Source organism: Hordeum vulgare, chromosome 6H (assembly GCF_904849725.1).
Source record: "Hordeum vulgare subsp. vulgare chromosome 6H, MorexV3_pseudomolecules_assembly, whole genome shotgun sequence".
In the NCBI taxonomy this organism is placed as follows: domain Eukaryota; kingdom Viridiplantae; phylum Streptophyta; class Magnoliopsida; order Poales; family Poaceae; genus Hordeum; species Hordeum vulgare.
The window spans coordinates 258,454,495-258,479,494 of NC_058523.1; the positions used below are offsets into that span (position 1 = coordinate 258,454,495).

The 25,000-nt window shown below is 42.3% G+C and overlaps 1 pseudogene; it reads left to right on the forward strand.

Moving 5' to 3' along the window:
* Nucleotides 1-10,746, forward strand: part of LOC123405371 — a 42,668-nt pseudogene extending 31,922 nt beyond the window's left edge.
* Nucleotides 10,747-25,000: the final 14,254 nt, after the last annotated feature.

Genomic DNA, 25,000 nt, shown 5'->3' on the forward strand with positions numbered 1-25,000 from the left:
ATGTTTCCAAGTAGTCCATATCCGAGGACGCGGCTATTCGACCACATTACAACACCCTGCAGGGGTATACTTCTTCACACATGCTCCCACCACTTAGCACCATATGCATGTCATGCATCTCGGCAACCTTCAAGCGGAAGCACTGGCGTGGGTGTCGGCCACGACCGTTAACCACACAAGACCCTAGTCCAGGTTTATCGCCTATTTGAGACTGAACCCGTAAGGAAGTCCGGCCGAGGTTTCCTCTACGACCCCAAACGATGCGCGTAGGGTTCCCAAGCCCACCATTCGGGTGCCACTTGGTACACCGTGCCACCGTGTATCTACCATAGTGAAGCCTACCCCGTCGGGCAGAGCTAAACACGGCCGCCAACACTTTTCCTACAAACACCAGAAACTAATTGCAACTCCTGGACAGAGATCTAGGCAATTAATAAGCCGAGCGGGGTCATATTTCAGGGCCCAATGCATGGTAGTATCTTGTCTTGGATAACATACACAGAACTCAGTTCTTAAGTACGGTCCCAATGAGACAACCCACCATGTACTCCTACATGGCCTCTCATCGCTACCTTTACCAAATCAGATTCACACCTTTACTCTCACACTGTAGGACATGAACACAACCATTCCGATACATCATTTAGATGGATCAGACCCGACACGACTCTAAGCATAGCAAGCATTGTAAGCAAGCATGGATGAGTAAGCACAACAAGGCACAAGCAGTTGCTACTCATGCTAAGTGGTTTCAACTATTTACTGTGACAAGATCAGGTCACGCAAAGGAATGGGTTCAACTACCGATAACATGTACAGTTGAATCGTGTTTGTCCTAATGCAGTAAAAGAGAGCAGGAGCAAGAGAGTGGGTTTATTTCAATATGCTCAAGGGGGGTTTGCTTGCCTGACACGTCTGAAGATAGCAATGAGTCTTCATCAATGTCAACGATCACATCGTGGGAAACATCGTTTACCGGGGGAAAACAACACCGACAAACAAGAAAGAACAACAATTACTTCACGGGAATGCAACACTATGATGCATGCTCAACACATGAAATGAAAGGTGGCAGAGCTAAAGTGGCTATCATTTCTTAAGTCGAAGTTGGTTTGAATTAGGATTCAAACATCACTTCAAGCCGGTTATTGTTCCGGGTACCCTTTTAATTGATTCAACCTGATGCTCATAACAAATTGTTTCAACATGTATGAAGTTAGCATTTTGAGGTACTGATTTGCATTGACTAATGTTGAGCATAGTAATTGAAGTGGAATTAAAATAAGTATCAATTTCCAACTCCAAACTATTTATTAAATTTACCCTATTCATCATTTTGCCTATTTGGTGTTGTTAACTTTTTCAAACATGCATGAAAACGCCATAATCAGATTCGTTGGATTTTTCTGATACTTTTCCATATATAAATTATTTTCATCCGAGTTATATTTTAATTTCTATGATTTTTACAAGTTTTAGGCATTTTCTGGAATTAATTAAGATAGAATTAGTATTTACTGCGTGAGCACTGCATCAGCACTGCGTCAGCAGTCAACTGGCCTGGGTCACGTCAAACCTGACAGCCAGGGCCCACTAGTCAGTGACACACATGTTAAGAACAGTTTAATTTTAATTTTTTATTCCTAATTAGGGTCTGGGCCCACTAGTCAGTGAGTCTTTAGGTTTAATTAATCTGATTAGTTAATTTTGTCATTGACTTAATCTAAACAGGGCTCGGCCCCACGTGTCTGTGACTCAGGGGAGTCAAACCCCTGGTCAAGGGGCCAGAACCACCAGTGGCTCAACGCCGGCGACTCCAGACACGGCGGGGCTCATCGGACTTCGCCATCCGGCGACCATTTGGACGGCCGAAGCCGTCTACTCGAAGCCCAGGTTGGGCCGCATCCATCCCGACCCAGCCACGGGCCAGGAGATGGCCGGAACGAGGCCGACGACGACCTCGGGTGGCGGCCGGACTTGGCCATGGTGGGGGTTGGCGTTAGAGGGCAGCAACAGAGGGGGAGAGCATAGGAGGAGGCGCAGGAGCTCACAGCGAACCCATTTCTGGCATCGGCGATGAAGGGGAGGCTCGGAGCAGGCTGAATCGACGGTGGCGGATCCGTGGCCGGCGGTGAGGATGACGATGGCAACGACGATACAGGGGGCTTCGGCTCGGATCGTTCGACGGGGAGGGGTGGCACGTCATGGCGAAGGGGATGGGCTGCTCGGGGAGGCCTAGCAGGGGTCAGGGAGGTGCCAGTGAGCTCAAGCCGAGCTCGGCCATGGCGGAAGGAGAAGAGCAGATGGGGGGAAGAGATAAGGGAGAGAGAAGATGAGGCAGAGGGGGCGGGGGCGGCTCAGCGGCGCGAAGATAAGGAAGAGGAGGCGAGGCAGGCACGCGGGGAGGAGGTGGAAGCAGGAGGTGGCGAGGCAAGACGGCGAGCTCGCCACGGCTCTGCCCGTCCTCCTGGCAGAGGAGGAAGATGACCTCGTCGCCCTTGGTGGACTGGGCCTGCAGGGCGACAGGTAGCTCTCTCTCTCTCTTTTCCTTTTTCTATTTTTATTTCTTTCTGGCATTTTAGGTTTAGGTTTTAAAGTAAAATGTTTGGATTTTTGTAAACCCTAGGTTAGTGTTATGTGACAGTGATAAAAATAAGCAATGCCACATAATAGTTTCAACATTTTGTAAAACTAGGAAGTATTGGAATAAATTAATTAATTGATTTCAGTGGCTTTTGAGTTTAAAATAAAATGCCAAAAGTATTTTTAAAAAGAAAACCAATCCTAAATTGTGTTTTCCAAAATTTATCAAGAATGATGGACTTTTATGGAGGCCATTTTGGGTTCATTGATTTGTCACCACTTTGAACTATTTTGCATATAGAGTTGCTAGGGTTTTTCTCTTGTTTTTCCATTTCACTTCTAATGCAATAATGAAGATATGAGCACAACCTTGCTATTCATCAAAGGGGTAACTAGGGATGTGACAACTCACCCCTACTAAATAAGAATCTCGTCCCGAGATTCAGGCGTAGTCGGGAGGAGGAAGAGGGGACACTAAACTATCACAATCTTCACGATTCATTTGCTTCTCTCGAGGATGTTGATTCATCGTACCATGTTGATCTTGACTTCTTTGTCCTTGAGGTCTTCCTCTAGCTTGACGACAAAAGAACAGGGAGACGACACAAGATTCAATCTCCTCGAAGATCGCGCAACTCAAGATCAACTCATAGAATGAGACGTAGGGACGTCCCTTGAGCTGAGACACAACACCAAAACATGGATGAGAAAATGAGACATATAAAAGAGGTGCAATTGGTAGGCAACAAATCCATGCTTAAATCAGATGGTGGCGAGGTTTCAAAGTAGCAAGGATTAAGCTACCCTTCATACCACAACGGGCCACCTTAGGAAGGTGACTCGTAGAGTTATTCCCTTAAGTGGCAAAAATAATTACTTTTGATCCAAAGATCATTGAAACTCTTCATACCAGGGTAAGGCAATTCACAAATGATTGTTTGAAGGAATTTGAAAGAATGGCATACTCAGATTGGAAAGAAACTAGGGTTATAGAACAACTCGGCGATCGGATGGCACATTCCAAAAATTACCGAGGATATGACCTAGTGTCTGAGCTTGTTCTCAAGAACTTGAGCATTTCCATATTCATCAAGGTTTACCAGCATCCATGCCAAGGATCCTGGTGACACAACATACCACCATGATGAGCAAGGATGGAGGATGCAGATGCAAAGGAACACAACACTTCCTCAGATTTCACCTTAGCCGTGCCAAGGAAACGAAATCTGGTTGATCGACCGAGAGACATTTAGCACTACGCTTCTAATGTCCCCCTTGATGTACTAGCACAACCCAATTATAGATCATGCTTGATATTTAGCACATCAAGTATAGGTCGGACTTCGGGACCAAAAGGGGACCCATGAGGAACAACTTATAAAATAGGTCATACAAAACCACACGGAAGATGGCTAAGATTGCTGATACAAGATATTATAATATCAAGTCTTCCGGCTAGGTGTGTTAGACATTTCACCACTTTACCGGGTTACACACAGACCAATATTATAATTCTTGGGGAATTTCCAACCATTATAACTGCCTAGGATTCAGCTCCGGTTGGTGCCATGATGCTTCAGACTCAACATGTCCAAAAAGAAAGTTTGCAACACAAATCGACGAGATAACGTTGCGTGATTCTCAGGAAATGAACTGCGGAAGACAACTCCAAAACATGAGTTGGATCGCAAGACCCATGTGAACACACTGCCCAAGACAACTGTGAACACATGAAAAGTCTTACAACAAAACACTACCGAGTTCGGGATGGGAACCATCATTGCGGATAACGAAGCCATGTGCAAGTCCGTCCGGGCCCTTCGGGAATGACACCTAACTTCTTTTCCTTGAACAAATCAATCAGTGGCTTGGTGTGCTAGGAGATACATATTGAGTGAAGATGATCAGTCTATCAAACCATAGAATACTTCGCACTTGCATGACTGACTTGGGATGATTCCGAAGAAACAATTTAACTTTTCTCGAATTCACGGCGACAACTTGCATCAGATGCACATGAATTAGAGGAAATCACTTCTTACACCTAACATATACCTCGTGCATGAGACACGAAGACAATGTCTACAAAGTTTCCAGCACTAGCTTGATGTCCAACATAGATCATGGAACAAATGAGAATGTTGCCGATGGGCTCAACAACAATTCATCATGGTACCCATATAAATGGATTTCCACAACTATGTGAGCAAGATAATAGCATTGATCAGATCAAAGAATATAATGGTGTATGCTCAGAGAAAACCATGAGTAAGACACCGCTACGAAAATCTTTGGTTCTGAGTTTGATTTGACAATAGCCCATGATCAAATCAAAATTGAACAAGATAATATATGCAACAATTGATCACACGAATCAACCGATGAAAATAGCATCTTTCTTCAAGACTCCCACAACAGAAAATATCCTTTTTAAATGAGCTGGGTTTAGGTGAAGCTTTTATCTTCCAACTCTCCAAGTTGTTGTTTAGCTTAACCAACTAGCTCGGGGTATCCAATACAGATTCTTGGAGAAGGGGTTGGTTTATAAAAAAACAACTTGATCACGAGCTCTATCATAACAGTCAGGAAACAACCTGGTAATACTTCCGAGAAGATATTCGGAAAATCACGAACCACCGATATATTATTAAGCTCGAGAACAATCTTCCTTTTCAGGGCAAGATGATGTGATCAATAGAACGAGGGATTGACAAAATCCTAACACATTGGTCAAAAGGTGCACCATGAAACATGGACTAGGTAGCACGGTCAATCTTAGAATGACGATTCAATCACCATCACCATAAGAATGAATTTCTTGTCCATTAACTACTAAACAAATGCATTGCTCGGAGTATTCATTTCACACATCATGGTTCACTTGTCGATATTCCGGTTACAACCAACACGAAAACCGAGAGATGAACAATGATAGCGAGAAGTATCGCTACATCAAGAGCTCATAAGAGATGGTGCAATTCTCATAACACTCTTGATAAAAAGAGGGTAATACTCCAAGATAGAACAGAACAAAGGCTGGTTTAGCATTTCGATCTGCGGAATACAACTACTTTGACCCAATCCAAGAAATGGATGTGGTACTGGAGTTGCTTCTCCCAGTTTTTTGAGAATAGGACAACTTGACAAACCACAAAATAGAAGACATCAATGACATGAATGCACAACTACTCTTGACTATCCTTTCAATGATGAAGGTCAAAATCCAACTAAAGAGGGGCAACTGAAAAGCACATGATTTCTTGAGTTATGGATGCATGGATTAGAATGTCGAAAGAGCTCAACATAATTCTTCCAGATAACCCATGCAGAAGGGCGGAATAGGCAGAATCACAATATGGAATGGAGAACTCATCACGAGCACTCTTATTATGATCTTTAGTTCACGAAGGACTTTTGACAGAGATGGTCCATGGTATTGGAAGAATGATATACCATGCACCTTCAGGATTACAACAAGGTTACTAATCATTCTAAAGGAACTAGCAACACTATCAACAGAGATGAGCAGAATGATCCTTGGATTCAAAGACCCAGAAATAGACTACCTACAAGCTATTTAACATCACGAGATGTTTTTTTGAAAATGATGGCCAGAACTATCACACTAGAAGACATACCACACATCTAGACTATTGGGTAGTTTTTGGAGTAACATGTTTTCCTAATACTTCAACAAAACATCGAGGTAATAAAGTACCTCAACACAATTATTAGTGTGCTTTGTCCGGACAAAAGACATTAGCTTAGGAGGAGGGAATTTGCAATTGCATCTGACTATTTGGGAACTTTGGAAAACTCGGACAGCATAACGGCTGTACGGGCATGAAATATGAGGCAACCTGCAAGAAAACTAACAACATAACAATGGAATTCTTATGGAGACACTGATCCACGAAGACAAGAACTTCTCTATAAGTCTCCAACATAGTAACTCGTCATCCTAATGAATAGATGAGAAGCCTAATTCTTAAACCCCATAGAATAAAGAAGAGGGTGGCTCAGAATAAGAATGACACAAGGAAAGGAGTAAAAAGAGCCTTACGTTCCCTTCCACAAACAATTCCCTTATATAACTAAAGAGTTGCTAGACTCAACATCGACCAGTTTGGCTTGGTTATCCTATAGGCAGTCAAGCTCTGATACCAAAGCTGTCGGGACCCCGATCCTAAATCATAAGAACCCAGCCTGTAACACATCACATCACTTTGCGGCCTCACGCACGGTAAACTCCACGGCTACCACCTTACCTTGGCCGGGACCGTTTGCGTCTTTTGGCTCACGTATGTGAATATGTTGCTAGCGTTCAAACGACACAGAACCCCCGCTGAGTTATATCCCTTCCCCGTCCCATCGAGAAAGAGAATTAACGAATCCTAAGGCAAAGGGGCGAGAAACTCAAGGCCACTCTTCCTCCGGGCTTTCTTTACGCACTATTATGGATTGTCAAATAATGGGAAAAATTGGATTCAATTGTCAACCGGTCCTATCGAAAGTAGGATTGACTATGGATTCGAGCCATCGCACATGGTTTCATAAAATCTGTACGATTTTCCCGATCTAAATCGAGCAGGTTTCCATGAAGAAGATCTTGTTCAGCATGTTCTATTCGATACTGGTAGGAGAAGAACCCGACTCGGTATTCTTAAAAAAAGAGGGGAAGCAGAACCAAGTCAAGATGATATGGGTCGCCCCTTCTTCTTGCGCCAAAGATCTTACCATTTCCGAAGGAACTGGGGCTACATTTCTTTTCAATTTCCATTCAAGAGTTTCTATCTGTTTCCACGCCCTTTTCTTGAGACCTCGAAACATGAGGACAAATTACTTCTCTTAGGAACACATACAAGAAAAAGGATAACGGTAGCCCTCCCATTAACTACTTCATTTTCATTTATGAATTTCATAGTAATAGAAATCCATGTCCTACCGAGACAGAATTTAGAACTTGCTATCCTCTTGCCTAATAGGCAAAGATTGACCTCTGTAGAAAGACTGATTCATTCGGATTGATATGAGGACCCAACTCCGTTGCATTGCCAGAATCCATGTTCCATATTTGAAGCGAGTTGACCTTCGTGCTTCTCTCATGGTACAATCCTCTTCCTGCTGAGCCCCCTTTCTCCTCGGTCCACAGAGAAAAAAAATGTAGGACTGGTGCCGACAGTTCATCACGGAAGAAAGAACTCACTTCGACATGACTAGTTATAAACCCAAGCGGTACATCCGTAGAGGGATAGGCATACATAACCCAGCAAGGCAGGTGTTGGTCATCAGCGTGTGTAGACGAGTCGTAGCAAGCTACAAGGACTCCATTACACCGCGTGACATTTCCCCGAGGGGACAGACACAGCAGCAAAGAAGGATACACGCCGGTCGATCAATGTGTTCCGAGCAGTAGCAAGCTACCAGGGCCCGATGGAATCACAAAGAGGCATTTCCCTGTAAAGAGTACTACGAAAGGCAACAACTAGGTGTCGAATCCCACACATATAATGCATTTCAAACATACACACATTATGCACGATATGTGTAGATACAACATGGCATCACAACATCACTCTATGACTCAAGCATTTATTAAAGACTCTTAAGAGTCAACATGGTATGATATTACAAACAGGGGTCTCGTGACCCAACACTCAAGTCATACGAGCAACAAGCGGAAGCAAATCATGTCTGGGTACAGACATCTACTAAAAGTGGCTGGAAGAGCCTGAAAAGCTACTACGACCCTACCAAAGGAGCCAGACCTCTGTCTGAGATTCCCAAGCTATTCCGGTCAACATCAAACACATCGCGTAGAACCTTTAATGAGTCTAAGTCTTCTCTGCAAACATAAATAAAGCAACCGTGAGTACAAAGGTACTCAGCAAGTCTTACATCAGAACTATCTACATATGCATCATGTTTCAATGAAAGGATTGTGGGGTTTGATTGCAGCAAGCCAGCTTTGACTCTTGGCTAACCTGTACTATGACTACAAGTTCTTTCCTTGAGCTGGGATAGCGCACACGAGTCCACATATTCACCAATTCAATACACCACTATGGATCCACTCTCGTCTCCCTACGAGAAGGCCTTCCATAGCACTCACACTTATCTTGCATGTTTTAAAGTATCCATTTAAGTTGTCTATGTATCATGTAATGTTTCCAAGTAGTCCATATCCGAGGACGCGGCTATTCGAACAGATTACAACACCCTGCAGGGGTATACTTCTTCACGCATGCTCCCACCACTTAGCACCATATGCATGTCATGCATCTCGGCAACCTTCAAGCGGAAGCACTGGCGTGGGTGTCGGCCATGACCGTTAACCACACAAGACCCTAGTCCAGGTTTATCGCCTATTTGAGACTGAACCCGCAAGGAAGTCCGGCCGAGGTTTCCTCTACGGCCCCAAACGATGCGCGAAGGGTTCCCAAGCCCACCATTCGGGTGCCACTTGGTACACCGTGCCACTGTGTATCTACCATAGTGAAGCCTACCCCCTCGGGCAGAGCTAAACACGGCCGCCAACACTTTTCCTACAAACACCAGAAACTAATTGCAACTCCTGGACACAGATCTAGGCAATTAATAAGCCGAGCGGGGTCATATTTCAGGGCCCAATGCATGGTAGTATCTTGTCTTGGATAACATACACATAACTCAGTTCTTAAGGACGGTCCCAATGAGACAACCCACCATGTACTCCTACATGGACTCTCATCGCTACCTTTACCAAATCAGATTCACACCTTTACTCTCACACTGTAGGACATGAACACAACCATTCCGATACATCATTCAGATGGATCAGACCCGACACGACTCTAAGCATAGCAGGCATTGTAAGAAAGCATGGATGAGTAAGCACAACAAAGCTCAAGCAGTTGCTACTCATGCTAAGTGGTTTCAACTATTTACTGTGACAAGATCGGGTCATGCAAAGGAATGGGTTCAACTACCGAAAACAAGTACAGTTGAATCGTGTTTGTCCTAGTGCAGTAAAAGAGAGCAGGAGCAAGAGAGTGGGTTTATTTCAATATGCTCAAGGGGGGTTTGCTTGCCTGACACGTCTGAAGATAGCGATGAGTCTTCATCAATGTCAACGATCACATCGTGGGAAACATCGTTTACCGGGGGAAAACAACACCGACAAACAAGAAAGAACAACAATTACTTCACGGGAATGCAACACTATGATGCATGCTCAACACATGAAATGAAAGGTGGCAGGGCTAAAGTGGCTATCATTTCTTAAGTCGAAGTTGGTTTGAATTAGGATTCAAACATCACTTCAAGCCGGTTATTGTTCCGGGTACCCTTTTAATTGATTCGACCTGATGCTCATAACAAATTGTTTCAACATGTATGGAGTTAGCATTTTGAGGTACTGATTTGCATTGACTAATGTTGAGCATAGTAATTGAAGTGGAATTAAAATAAGTATTAATTTCCAACTCCAAACTATTTATTAAATTTACCCTATTCATCATTTTGCCTATTTCGTGTTGTTAACTTTTTCAAACATGCATGAAAACGCCATAATCAGATTCCTTGGATTTTTCTGATAGTTTTCCATATATAAATTATTTTCATCCGAGTTATATTTTAATTTCTATGATTTTTACAAGTTTTAGGCATTTTCTGGAATTAATTAAAATAGAATTAGTATTTACTGCGTCAGCACTGCGTCAGCAGTCAACTAGCCTGGGTCAGGTCAAACCTGACAGCCAGGGCCCACTAGTCAGTGACACACATGTTAAGAATAGTTTAATTTTAATATTTTATTCCTAATTAGGGTCAGGGCCCACTAGTCAGTGAGTCTTTAGGTTTAATTAATCTGATTAGTTAATTTTGTCATTGACTTAATCTAAACAGGGCTCGGCCCCACGTGTCTGTGACTCAGGGGAGTCAAACCCCTGGTCAAGGGGCCAGAACCATCGGCGGCTCAACGCCGGCGACTCCAGACACGGCGGGGCTCATGGGACTTCGCCATCCAGTGACCATTTGGACGGCAGAAGCCGTCTACTCGAAGCCCAGGTTGGGCCGCATCCATCCCGACCCAGCCACGGGCCAGGAGATGGCCGGAACGAGGCCGGCGACGACCTCGGGTGGCGGCCGGACTTGGCCATGGTGGGGGTTGGCGCTAGAGGGTAGCAACGGAGGGGGAGAGCATAGGAGGAGGCGCAGGAGCTCACGGCGAACCCATTTCTGGCATCGGCGATGAAGGGGAGGCTCGGAGCAGGCCGAATCGACGGTGGCGGATCCGGTGGCCGGCGGTGAGGATGATGATGGCAACGGCGATACAGGGGGCTTCGGCTCAGATCGTTCGACGGGGAGGGGCGGCACGTCATGGCGAAGGTGATGGGCTGCTCGGGGAGGCCTAGCAGGGGTCAGGGAGGTGCCAGTGAGCTCGAGCCGAGCTCGGCCATGGCGGAAGGAGAAGAGCAGAAGGGGGGGAAGAGATAAAGGAGAGAGAAGATGAGGCAGAGGGGGCGGGGGCGGCTCAGCGGCGCGAAGATAAGGAAGAGGAGGCGAGGCAGGCACGCAGGGAGGAGGTGGAAGCAGGAGGTGGCGAGGCAAGATGACGAGGTCGCCACGGCTTTGCCCGTCCTCCTGGTAGAGGAGGAAGATGACCTCCTCGCCCCTGGTGGACTGGGCCTGCAGGGCGACAGGTAGCTCTCTCTCTCTCTTTTCCTTTTTCTATTTTTATTTCTTTCTGGCATTTTAGGTTTAGGTTTTAAAGTAAAATGTTTGGATATTTTGTAAACCCTAAGTTAATGTTATGTGACAGTGATAAAAATAAGCAATGCCACATAATAGTTTCAACATTTTGTAAAACTAGGAAGTATTGGAATCAATTAATTAATTGATTTCAGTGGCTTTTGAGTTTAAAATAAAATCCCAAAAGTATTTTTAAAAAGAAAACCAATCCTAAATTGTGTTTTCCAAGATTTATCAAGAATGATGGACTTTTATGGAGGCCATTTTGGGTTCATTGATTTGTCACCACTTTGAATTGTTTTGCATATAGAGTTGCTAGGGTTTTTCTCTTGTTTTTCCATTTCACTTCTAATGCAATAATGAAGATATGAGCACAACCTTGCTATTCATCAAAGGGGTAACTAGGGATGTGACACAACAAAAACAAAAACAATGACAACAACAACAACAACAACAACAAGAACAAAAAGAACAACAAAAACAAAAACAAAAACAAAAACAACAACAACAACAACAACAACTACTACTACAACAACAACAAAAACAACAACAACAACAACAACTACAACAACAACAACAACAACAACAACAACAACAACATGAACAACAACAACAACAACAACAACAAAATAGGAACAACAACAACAACAAAAGAAACAGCAACGACAACAACAACAGCAAAAAGAGCAAAAACAACGACAACAACAACAACAACAATAACAAAATAGGAACAACAACAACAACAAAAACAAAAGCAACAACAGCGACAGCAACAACAACAAAAAGAGCTAAAACAACAAAAACAACGACAACAACAACAACAACAACAACAACAAAAACAACAAGAACAACAACAACAATGACAACAACAACAACAACAACAACAACAACAACAACAACAACGACGACGACGACGACGACGACTACGACAACGACAACGACAACGACAACGACAATGATAAAGACGACAACAACAACAACATGTAGCGACCCGACTCAAGACGAGTCAAGCCTCTGGTGTTTCCGTACCATGCTGGTACACACTCAGTACATCAATGCTGGTACACACTCAGTACATCAATGTATATATCAAGAGTTCAATCACACAACTTTATTAATCAAAATCTCATATCGAGTACTTTATTACAATTTGATTACAATAAAGTGGCTGAAGGCCATCTCATGAGATATCTAACGAAGACTAGCGGAAGCATCAGGTAGACGAGTCCATCCGATTCCAGGGTTTGTCGCAGAGCGTAGATCGTAGCCTCACTCCTGGTCGGAAAAGTTCTCTACAACATGATACGTTGCAGCCGTGTAGGTCAGCATATGGAATATGCCGGCAAGTCATCAAAGAGAGGGATAAAAATAATAATCAACTATCTCTACATGCATATTTGGCAGGTGGGGCTATAAGTTTTGCATAAAGCCAATTTTCTCCTACAACAAGAGGGGCTGGAAACAAAATATTACTACATTGTTTGTTGTTAACGAGATGGTTCCGCCAACCAATTCTCGTACCCGAGTTGTTGTTAACACCCACATCATTATTAAGTTCTGTCGAGAGTTCACGGGAATTTCAATGCCTTCAGCTCAAGTTGTCCATGACCATGGACACGGCTAATCGATTAGGTTTGGGCACTCTGCAGAGTTTTGCACACGTTCCCCACAAGATTTGATCGCCTCCGAGTATGTCCTCGCCCTTCAGGGTGTTTGAAGACCGGATGATCAAAACATGGTCTTTCAACGGGTCCCTCTGAATCCCTGTCGGTGCCCATCCATTCCTACCGTTCTTCTACATCTGCTAGAACCGCCTGTCCAGAGTCTTCGTGTCGTCCAACCAAGCCAGAGCCCATAATGACTTGTGGCTGTGCAAGTAAGCCTTGGGTCTTGAAGCCTCCGTCCGTCTCTTCGAGCCTGGGTGAAGCTTTCCGCAAGATGTCATGGCCGTCTCCAGCATCCGGGTCATCTACTGGTTTCTTGAGGGAGCCGATCAACCGTCCTTCACCCAGAGTTGGATTGCATCACGTGGTCTTGAAAATCTTGTCTTAACCGGTCTTGATTATTTAATCAACCTCGCATCACTCGTGTTATGCACTCAACCGAAATCCCGTCTACTCAAGCCTAGCAATATGAAATTTGTCGTCCCGGGGCCAAGTATCGGGGTTGTTGTGTGCCTACCACATGATACTACAACCTATACTAAAATTTCCAAGTACCTAAGCAGCATGCAATTGGGCAAAGAAAGGTGAAACTGCCATGCATCGAAAAACATAGGAGATAGTATGAGGAAAATGACTTGCCCTGATGATAGTTGTCTTGATAGAGCGCTTCTAAGTAACAAGCTTCGCACTCCGGGTGATCTACCGATACAAACAAATACACACCATAAGCACTACAATCAAACAACAAGTAAAAATAACATCACAAGTAATAAGTTGCTATGGCCTAAGTGAAAGAATTCACTATACGTCACTAAGGCAGAAACTTGTTTCTGTTAAAACCCCAAGTAAAACTATTTCAAAAAAATTGAAACTTATCCCACGGTAAGATATAATCACTAGGAAGCAGTAGCAAAAAGAATCAAATCAAAATCATTTTTTTAACTCCTGGAATAAGCAAAACAAGGTTTAAACTAAATCTGATCTAATACAAGTTTGAAAATTTCAAACATAGACAAATTATATATTTTTTTAAACTACAGAAAATTTGTGATCTACTGGAAAGAGAATGAACCTCACTAGATCTCTAGATCAAAAGTTATAGGGGGAACAAGATTACAACTTTCTCTGTTTTTGAATTAAACAGAAAAAAACAGAGGGGGTATTCATAGGGGGGCTAGGGGGCTCGGGCGAGGGAGGAGCAGCAGGTCCCGGCGATCCCGGCGAGGATCCGGTGAACTTGGAAAGCTCGGGACTGGGAGGAAGGAGATGAGCGAGGGGAGGGCTCGGTCGGGCGCGGGGCCACGGGCCAGAGAGAGAGGCGAGGGCGCAGGAGCTTCGGTTGGCCGATCTGGATCCAGATCGGATCCGGTTGGGCTTGGATTCGGCCCGATTCCGCTATAGAGCGCTCAGGCGCCTTCCTTTTAAAAAAAAACATTCCCGTTTTAGCTTTTTTTTTATAAAACAGAAACTAAAAGGAAATAAAAGGTAACTAAATAAAATAATTAATATAGGGTATTATATACCAAAATTTTCAGAAATAAAATCTCTACCCGTTTAACATTTTTCCAAGACAAAAATAAAAACTTTAAAAAATTGTTTTTTCAGAAAAAATCCCTTATGCTATATTTTCTTTTTGCAATTATTTTCACGATTAAACTTTGGCTTTCTTGGCTCAAAATATTTCAAAAATGCCTCACACTTTTTCCTCCGCTCTCTCTTGCGTGCAAGAGATTATTTTCCGGCATTTCTTGTGTGAAGAAAAAATAGAAATGCAAAAGCAAAAGTCGAAAGAATTCAAATGCAAACTTTATTTAAACCAATATGCATAGATGCTTAGCTACAATGTAAAACATTCCAAATTAGGGAATTTGGGATGTTACAAACCTACCCACCTTAAGATGAATCTCGCCCTCGAGATTCGGGTTGGCTAGAAAATAGGTGCGGGTGGTCTCGACGAAGATCCTCTTCTCGTTCCCAGGTGGCTTCTTCCTCGGTGTAGTGGCTCCACAACACCTTGCACAACTTGATGATCTTGCTACGGGTAACTCTGTTGGCAGTCTCGAGAATCCTGACGGGTTTCTCCTCATACGTCAGATCACTATCAAGTTGTATGGCCTCAAGGGGCACTGTATCTCTCAACGGAACATCCGCCATCTCAGCGTGGCATTTCTTCAACTGGGAAACATGGAAGACATCATGAACTCCGGACAATCCTTCCGGTAGTTCCAGTTTATATGCAACTTCGCCTCTACGTTCAAAAAATTTGTAGGCCAATGAATCGGGGTGCTAACTTAGCTTTCACACCAAATCTCTTGATTCCTCGAAGTGGAGACACTCGAAGATATGCTCGATCTCCCAGTTCGTATGTTACTTCCTTGCGTTTGCTGTCAGCACACCTCTTTTGCCTGGACTGAGCTATCTTGAGTCGGTCACGAATTAGCTTGACCTTCTCTTCAGAATCTCGGATAAGGTCGGGACCAAAAATTTGTCGGTCTCCAAATCCATCCGACATCAACGGTGTTCTACACCTCCTTCCGTATAGAGCTTCAAAAGGGGCCATCTTCAGGCTGGTCTGATAGCTTTTGTTGTATGAGAACTCGGCATAAGGAAGATTGTCATGCCAACTAGACCCATAGTCTAGTGCGCAAGCTCTCAACATGTCCTCCAGAATCTGATTGACTCTCTCGGTCTGTCCATCTGTCTGTGAGTGAAAAGTTGTACTGAACTCCAATCTCGTTCCCAAGGTTTCATGCAGTTGGTGCCAAAATTTTGATGTGAACTGAGTCCCTCTATCTCACACAATACTCTTCGGTACTCCATGCAGACATACGATCTTGGTCATATATATCTTGGCCAGCTTGGCACTCGTGTAAGTAGTCTTCACAGGAATGAAGTGAGCTACCTTGGTCAAATGATCGACCACAACCCAAATAGAATCATAGCCAGAACGGGTCCTGGGTAATCCTGTGATGAAATCCATACCAAGCTTTTCCCATTTCTACTCGGGTATCGGCAGAGGTTGGAACAAACCTGCTGGCTTCTGATGCTCGGCTTTTACTCGCTGACAAACATCGCATATTGCTACGAACTCGACAATGTCTTTCTTCATTCCTGTCCACCAGAAACTTTCTTTCAGATCCAGATACATCTTGGTGTTGCTGGGGTGTATCGAGTACGGGGAATCATGGGCCTCTTGAAGTATCAACTTCCTGAGTTCGGGATCATTGGGCACATAAATGCGATCCTCAAAACATAAAGTTCTTAATTTATGGTTGTCCTCACGAAAACCTTTAGCCTTCCCGTCTTTCATTTCTTCTTAATCTCAGCTATCTCCTTGTCTGATTTCTATGCCTCGCGGATCTTTTCTGTCAAAGTGGACTGAATTTCTAGTGTGGCAACAAATCCTCTTGGAACTATTTCCAATTTGAGCTCTCGGAGGTCATCGGCTAACTCCTGGGGTAATCCTCCTGCTATGAGTGTGTTCACATAACTCTTGCGGCTCAACGCATCGGCTACAACATTTGCCTTGCCTGGGTGATAATGCAATTTCATGTCATAGTCCTTGATCAATTCTAGCCATCGCCTCTGTCTGAGGTTCAACTCCTTCTGTGTGAAGATATATTTCAGGCTTTTGTGATCAGTGTAAAGATCACAACTATTTCCGATCAGGAAATGTCTCCAGGTCTTAAGAGCGTGCACTACGGCTGCTAGTTCCAAGTCATGCGTGGCATAATTCAACTCATGGGGTCTCAGCTGTCTGGATGCATAGGCTACAACTTTACCTTCTTGCATGAGAACTCCTCCGAGTCCTTGACGAGAAGCGTCACTGTAAACCTGGAAATCCTTCTGAATGTTCGGCAATATCAGCACTGGGCTGTAACCAGACGTTTCTTCAACTCTTGAAAACTGGTTTCACATTCCTCAGTCCAAACATACTTGGACTCCTTCTTCAACAACTCTGTCATGGGCTTGGCGATCTTTGAGAAATTCTCAATGAACCTCCGGTAATATCCGGCAAGTCCGAGGAAACTGCGGATCTCCTTGACTGAACAGGGTGCTACCCATTCGGTGACTGCTGCGACCTTGGCAGGGTCCACTGCTATTCCTTCTCCTGAGATGACGTGTCCGAGGATTCCGACTTCCTTCAACCAAAACTCACATTTGCTAAACTTTGGATACAGCTTATGCTCTCGAAGTTTCTCCAGAACTAGACGCAGATGTTTCTTGTGTTCCTCCTCATTCTTGGAGAATATCAGTATGTCATCGATGAACACCACGACAAACTTGTCCAAGTATTCCATAAATATCTTGTTCATCAGATTCATAAAATATGCCAGAGCATTAGTCAGTCCAAATGACATGACCGTGTACTCATACAAGCCGTACCGAGTGGTGAAGGCTGTCTTGGGTATATCGTGTTCACGAATCTTCAACTGATGATACCCGGATCAAAGATCGACCTTGGAGAATATTCGGGCTCCAACTAACTGGTCCAACAAATCGTTGACCATCGGCAAGGGGTACTTGTTCTTGATGGTCACCTCGTTCAATGCACGATAATCGACAAACATTCTCAACGACTTATCCTTCTTTTCAACCAAGAGCACTGGGGATCCCCAAGGTCAAGAACTTGGGCGAATATACCCTTTGTCCAACAACTCCTTAATTTGCTTCTTGATTTCTACCAAGTCATTTGCGTGCATCCGATAGGGTCTCTTGGATATCGGGGCTATTCCGGGTAACACAAATAATAATATTGATGTGGGTATTATTGACAACATGGGTACGAGAATTGGTTGGTGGAACCATCTCGTTAACAACCAACAATATAGTAACATTTTTCTTTTAGCCCTCTCTTGATGTAGGAGAAAACTTGCTTTTCGCTAAAAACTTATAGCCCCACCTGCCATATATGCATATAGTATAGATGATTACTTTTCACCGCTCTCTTATGTGACTTGCCGGCATATTCAATATGCTGACCTACACGGCTGCAACGTCTTATGTTGCAGATATTTTTCTTCGACGAGTAAGAGTATGATTCAGGGTTACGGTCTACACTCAACTTGCCGTTGGTGTTTATTGGGACTCAACTCCCTTGATTGCTTCCGCTGAGATATTTAAGGTATATATCAGTTTTATGCTATTTACATGTGATTGCACTTTGATATATACATTGATGTACTGTGTGTGCCAGCATACTGATCCAGGGATGGCACAGATACACAGAGGCTTGACTCGTTTTGAGTCGGGTCGATACAGAAATGGTATGAGAGCACATGTTGACTGTAGGACGTGACCCTAGAAACTGGAAATTTCTTAGGAAAGGATCTCTGAAAAATTTTATTTTCAACAACACGTTTTACTTCTCATCTCTTCTGATTTCATCGAATGTTGCCTCTCACCTCAAATAGTTAGACAATACCCTTACCCCTTTGACCACATGAAGGATTAAATGAGTCCCACTTCAAATTAAAGAGGATTTCATCATGCATTGGAGAATTGAAGCTGTACCAATTGAAGACTCTCAAGACTCGAAGAATTCGAAGACCCTGAAGCGTTAGAATATTTATATGACCATTAGAAGTCCAAACCCCTGTTATATACCCACGTTAGATACGATGAATTGTTAGCCGTCATTGCTGTGTGTTTTCCGACAGCCACAACTAAAACCTATTCTCAAAAATATTGTTTGTAATGTGTGTATCCCCCTCTCTCTTACCCGTCTCATCCCCAAAACCTCAACCCTACCAGATGGAGTATGAAGCTGGACTTGTAGTCTCTGGACCAATGACCCAGCTCGAAGCTGAAATATGAATTCAGAACATGGAGAACCACTTCAGGAGCAACTTGATCTCAAGGAAGTATGAAGTGGAACACGCTCTTCATTACTTTACCCAAAGTGTTGCTATCTGGTGGAAAATGCAACATGCCATACAAGGATTCAGTGGAGCAGAAACTTGGGACGAATTCAAGAAGACTCTGTTAAGATCCCGTCTTATTCAGAAGTGCTATGATAATCCGGAAAAGAAAACTTGTGCATGCAAGATCTGTGGAGATATAGGACACACCCAGGAAGAACACAAGGATGGATGCACTCATTGTGAAGAAAATCACCCAGCTGAGGAATGTCCAACTAGTCAGGTGACTTGTTTCTTGTGTGAAGGAACCACCCACTACCCAGCTCAGTGCTACCTTTAGGTGCAACAAGTTGTACAACAACAGAAAAAAGCAATGAAGGAAACACTCAAGAAGAAGCAACAGAAAGAAGCAAGTTGTACAACAACCTGTGATGAACGAAAATATTGAAGACCCTGATGGACAAAGCCTAACCAGATTTTTCCCCAATGCCTACTACTCAAGTGGAGAAGAAGGACATTTTTCAGAGGAATGCACGAAGGAAAGCCATAAATATCTAGGAGACTTCCCGACAGAAAAAGTAGAGTTGGACCCACTTCAAATGGAAGTACTAACGAGAATGAAGCAGTCCGGAAAGAAGAGAAAGTACACCAGCTAGAGTCAAATCCCTACACATAAGGACCTGAGTCATATCAGATGTTTCAAGCGTAAGGAATTGGGACACTACAACAATATGTACCCAAGAAGGAAGCAGGAAAACCAAGAAGTAATAGCAAACACCAAGAAGCCCCAAGACTTGTCGGAACTCATTTGTTTTCATTGCAAGGAAGCAGGACATTATGCTAGTAATTGTCCACAGGGGAAGAAAGCTAAAATGGAGTAGTTAAGTTTTGACAATGGCAATAAGTGTGACATGAAGCACTCTTGTTTTCATGAGATTATGGAGTTAAATTTTGTAACGGAAGTCTCTAAGATTGTAATAACTTCATGGATCAATGGAATTTATGTGTCATGGTTTCCTATGTTGAAATTGTATGAGTTATTTCTCTATGAACAAAGATCTCTCACCATTTCGAGGATATGAGATAATATGGTCTATGCAGGCATGAGTATATTTCATTTATGTGTGGTAGTAATCGGTAAACCCACAGGACCCAATGAGTAAGAATGTACCATGCATACCAAGGAGTCAAACCCACTGAATACCATCGAAGGAAATGTTGGATCATATCAAACTATGGGGATGACAATAGAGGAATAATGTACCTTGGAATTGGAATTTTGAGGAGATATTTAATGTGAGGAACAAACACTTTTGTTGGTACACAGACCAATGGAAGGGAAAATGAGTTCAAGGAATACAACCGGTACATAGGATGCATCCCAAGATTTTCATGAAGGTTATCCTAAGAGCATGAAGAGATAAGCGATGGTGGATCAGCAAACGTTTTCTTAGGAGCATACAAAAACCTGAGAGTGGTGAAGAATGCGATAGATTTTTTATTCAGCTTGCAGAAGCAATGGATTCGTACAAACTTTGTTCGTGTACAAGAAAAAATCTGCAATGCTTGTGAGGATGCCCGAGTGTTAGAATGCGAGATTCGCTAAACCCTATACAAAGAAATGATTTGGGTGCGGAATGGATTGATCACCATGACGACTTACTCTTATCATTTATCTTGCTATTCGGAATGGTAAATCTGAGAGACTTACCCATAGTGAGAGACGACGTTCTTTGAAGCTTTTGTTTAAGCCTTAGAATGGTATGATGAAAGCCCCATGTACATGGCATTTGTTGTCACGCGTAGGAAATTTTACGGTGAGGATGAAGCCAAGACCCTTCTCTTTGCAGGATAACCACAAACGGTAGACCACCATGAGAATCATCGATAGGTTATTTAGTATTAATCACGAGACTGTCAGTTAAGAAGGCCCAGTAAAGGAAGAAGCTTATATCAACAGAAGGACCCTCGTTTTAATGGAAACGTTATGAATATAGCGGAAGATATGAAGACTGAGAGGAGTCAGATGCCAAAACCCCAGAGGATAGTTAACATCTTAAGGGACCAGTAACACTCATTTTAAGTATGGTAGCACCCCACTTTGCAGGAGATTGGATTTGTTAGAAGACCTCCAAAATCTAAACCTTTTCTTTCTAGCCTCTTCGAATCTCGAGGACGAGATTCATTTTAAGTGTGGTAGTTTGTAACATCCCAAAATTATAAATATTGGAATGTTAATATAATTATTAGATTGATTGTTTCTTTGTTTGAGTGATTGAAACTTGAGTGGAATTTGAAACTTTTTTAAAACTTTTGAATGAGAGGGAATAAAATGACTTTCCCATTTTCTTTTGAATTCAAATTCATCCATTTAAAAACCAGTGAGAGAAGATAACATGACTTCTTCAACTATAAAGAATTTGAATGAATGTGGCATTTGATTTTTTCCTTTGGTTTTTGATTTGAATTTTCTTTTTGGCACAAGATTTCAACCACAATTTTTTTCCTGGCAATATACTTGCCAAGCAAGAATGAGAGGAGGTAACATGACACACCCCAAAAAAAAGTCAGAAAAAAAATAGTGCCAAAAATTTTAAAGACAAAATTTGGATTTTATTGAATTTTAAAAAAATAAATTTTATAAAGTTTTTATTTTGTAAAAATAAAATGTTCATGTTGTACGAAATTTTATTCTGAAAATTTTGATATATAATATGCCTATATAAAATATTCTCTTAATTTTGTTTATATTTGTTTTCGCTGCTATTTCGAAAAAATAAAAATAAAAGACACTATTCACCAGGAAACACTGTTCATCCGAGCTTGCCTATGGGCTGGCCGAAATTTACTTGGCCCATGGGAATTTGGTCCCTCTTTTTCTCCTCTTTACGTATATGTTTAGTCCCACATTGCCTAGCTATTGACCTTTAGACCTTCTTTCCACCTATAAATATAGACCCATAGGAGCATCCAAAAATCATCTATTTCGGGTTAAATCAATCTTTTGGTTTGACGAGGTTTATTAAATAAAAATATTCTCTTCTCTTCGGCGGGATTTCTCGAAGTCGTCTCCTCATTGGAATTAATTCTTACTCTGCATTCTGAAGGGATTTCTCTTCGTATTTTTTTATACTCCCGTAGTTTATTATTTCTAGACTAGTATTCCTACACTAGTATACGGTAGAGTAATTAGATATATTAATTAGTCTTCGTATTTCCACATTAGTACTAGAATTCTTTTAGACGTAGCACTTTTATTCCGTTAAACAGCTTGGCCCTGATTTTTCAAATAGCCATAACTTTTTACTCGTTTATCCGAATTAGATGAAACCAATGCCTAGAGTTTCGTCTTGATCCCACCTCTATTTTGAACCTATCATATCAACTTTTTGAAATTTTCAAATTTCGAAATTTGTTCATATTCATATTCAAACTTCTTTTGATCATATCTTTTTATCCGTAGCTCCGTTTTAGATGAATTCAATTGCGTCGGATTCGTATCAAAGTAATCTTTTCGTTTGTATCATTAGTTTAAACTTTTCAACTTATAATTTTGATCAAATCAGATTTATCTATTAGTGCCCAAAGTGTTCACATCATTCTAAGCCGATTCAATGTTATATTGAAGTATTTGTATCTTTTGATCCGCTATTTCAAATCTAGTAATTCTTTTTTCTACACGCTCATATTGATCTCCTATATCCAGTAGCATCATTAGTTTTGACTTTGGAACCTTACAAATTTGAACGATTCAAATTTGTATTCGAACATTCATTTGATCTTATCTTGCAAATCGTACCACCTTTTCAATTGATTCCTTTTACCCCTAAGCACTCATGTCATATATTTTTGTACGTAACCATCGTACTTCAGTTCAACTTGTCTTGACCTTTTGAATGGAAATACAATTCATACTTCAATTCGCTATAGCTTGTGTTGTAGTGCTCCATTTCAAGAAATTCTTTCTACAAATAAATTTGTATGTCTTATACTATTTGTCAAATAACTTTCATGTTGTTCTCCCAATATTTTTATCATCTCCCATAGTGTATGCAAGTCGAGCTTATATAGCAATAGTTCATCGTCCATTAACTCTTTTGATCTCATTCATGCACCTTCACTTTACAACACACTTAGGGCCTTTTTATTAAACCTTAGTACGTTGTTATTTTGCACCAAGACATGCTTTGTTCTTATGTTCTCTTGGTTCTTCCTTTTTGGCATGAATGTTTATTGAATGCTATTTGTTTACGATAGATTGCTCGGAGTGTGGCGAGTAGAATTATCAGGATTTTGAGAGCGACTATCTTCATCGGTAATACCAGGCAAGTCATTTGATCATGTATCACCTATGTTTTATGCATTGTAGTTCTACCATCCTATGCCCAATTGCATGCTGAGTAGGTACATGGAAATTATGGTTACATATTGTAGTATCATGTGGTAGGCACCCAACAACCCCGTTACTTGACCCGGGACGACAAATTTCATATTGATATGCTTGAGTAGACGGGATTCTGGTTGAGAGTTTATCACGAGTGATGCGAGAATAATTTAATAACCAAGACCGGTTAAGTCAAGAATTTTCAAGACCTCGTGATGCAATGCAACTCTCGGTGAAGGACGGTTGATCGGCTCCCTGGAGAAACGAGTGGATGACCCGGGATGCTGGAGACGGCCATGACATCTTGCGGAAAGCTTCACCCAGGCTCAAGGAGACGGACGGATATTTTCAAGACCCAAGCCTTACTTGCACAACTACAAGTCATTATGGGCTCTGGCTTGGTTGGACAACGCGGCGACTCTGGACAGGCGGTGCTAGCAGATGTAGAAGAACGGTAGGATTGGAAGGGTACCGACAGGGATTCAGAGGGACGTGTTGAAAGACCATGTTTTGATCATCCGGTCTTCAAACACCCTGAAGTGCGAGGACATACACGGAGGCACTCAAATCTTGTGGGGAACGTGTGCAAAACTCTGCAGAGTACTCAAACCTAATCGATTAGCCGTGTCCACGGTCATGGACAACTTGAGCCAAAGGAACTGAAGTTATCTGAAATTCTCAACACAAATAATAATATTGATGTGGGTATTATTGACAACATGGGTACAAGAATTGGTTGGTGGAACCATCTCGTTAACAACCAACAATGTAGTAACATTTTGCTTTTAGCCCTCTCTTGATGTAGGAGAAAACTTGCTTTTCTCTAAAAACTTATAGCCCCACCTGCCATATACGCATATAGTATAGATGATTACTTTTCACCCCTCTCTTATGTGACTTGCCGGCATATTCAATATGCTGACCTACACGGTTGTAACGTCTTATGTTGCAGATATTTTTCTTCGACGACTAAGAGTATGATTCATGGTTACGGTCTACACTCAACTTGTCGTTGGTGTTTATTGGGACTCCACTCCCTTGACTGCTTCCGCTGAGATATTTAAGGTATATATCAGTTTTACGCTATTTACATGTGATGGCACTTTGATATATACATTGATATACTGTGTGTGCCAGCATACTGATCCAGGGATGGCACAGATACACAGAGGCTTGACTCGTTTTGAGTCGGGTCGCTACAAAGAAGAAGAAGAAGAAGAAGAAGAAGAAGAAGAAGAAGAAGAAGAAGAAGAAGAACAACAACAACAAGAACAACAACAACAAAAACAAGTCAAGCCTAGAGGTTACGTCCTAAGGTCAGCGTGTGCTCTGAATACCATTTATGTAGCGACCTGACTCAACATGAGTCAAGCCTCTGGTGTTTCTGTACCATCCCAAGATCATGCTGGTACACACATAGTACATAATGTATATATTCAAGAGTGCAATCACACAACTTTATTAATCGAAATCTCATAAAGAGTACTTTATTACAATAAAGGATTACAATAAAGTGGCTGAAGGCCAACTCATGAGATTATCTAACGAAGACTAAGCGGAAACATCAGGTAGACGAGTCCATCCGACTCCAAGCGCATGTCGCTGAGCGTAGAACGTAGCCTCACTCCTGGTCGGAAAAATACTCTGCAACATGATACGTTGCAGCCGTGTAGGTCAGCATATTGAATATGCCGGCAAGTCATCAAAGAGAGGAGTAAAATAATATTCAACTATCTCTACATGCATATTTGGCCGGTGGAGCTAGGTTTTGCATAAAG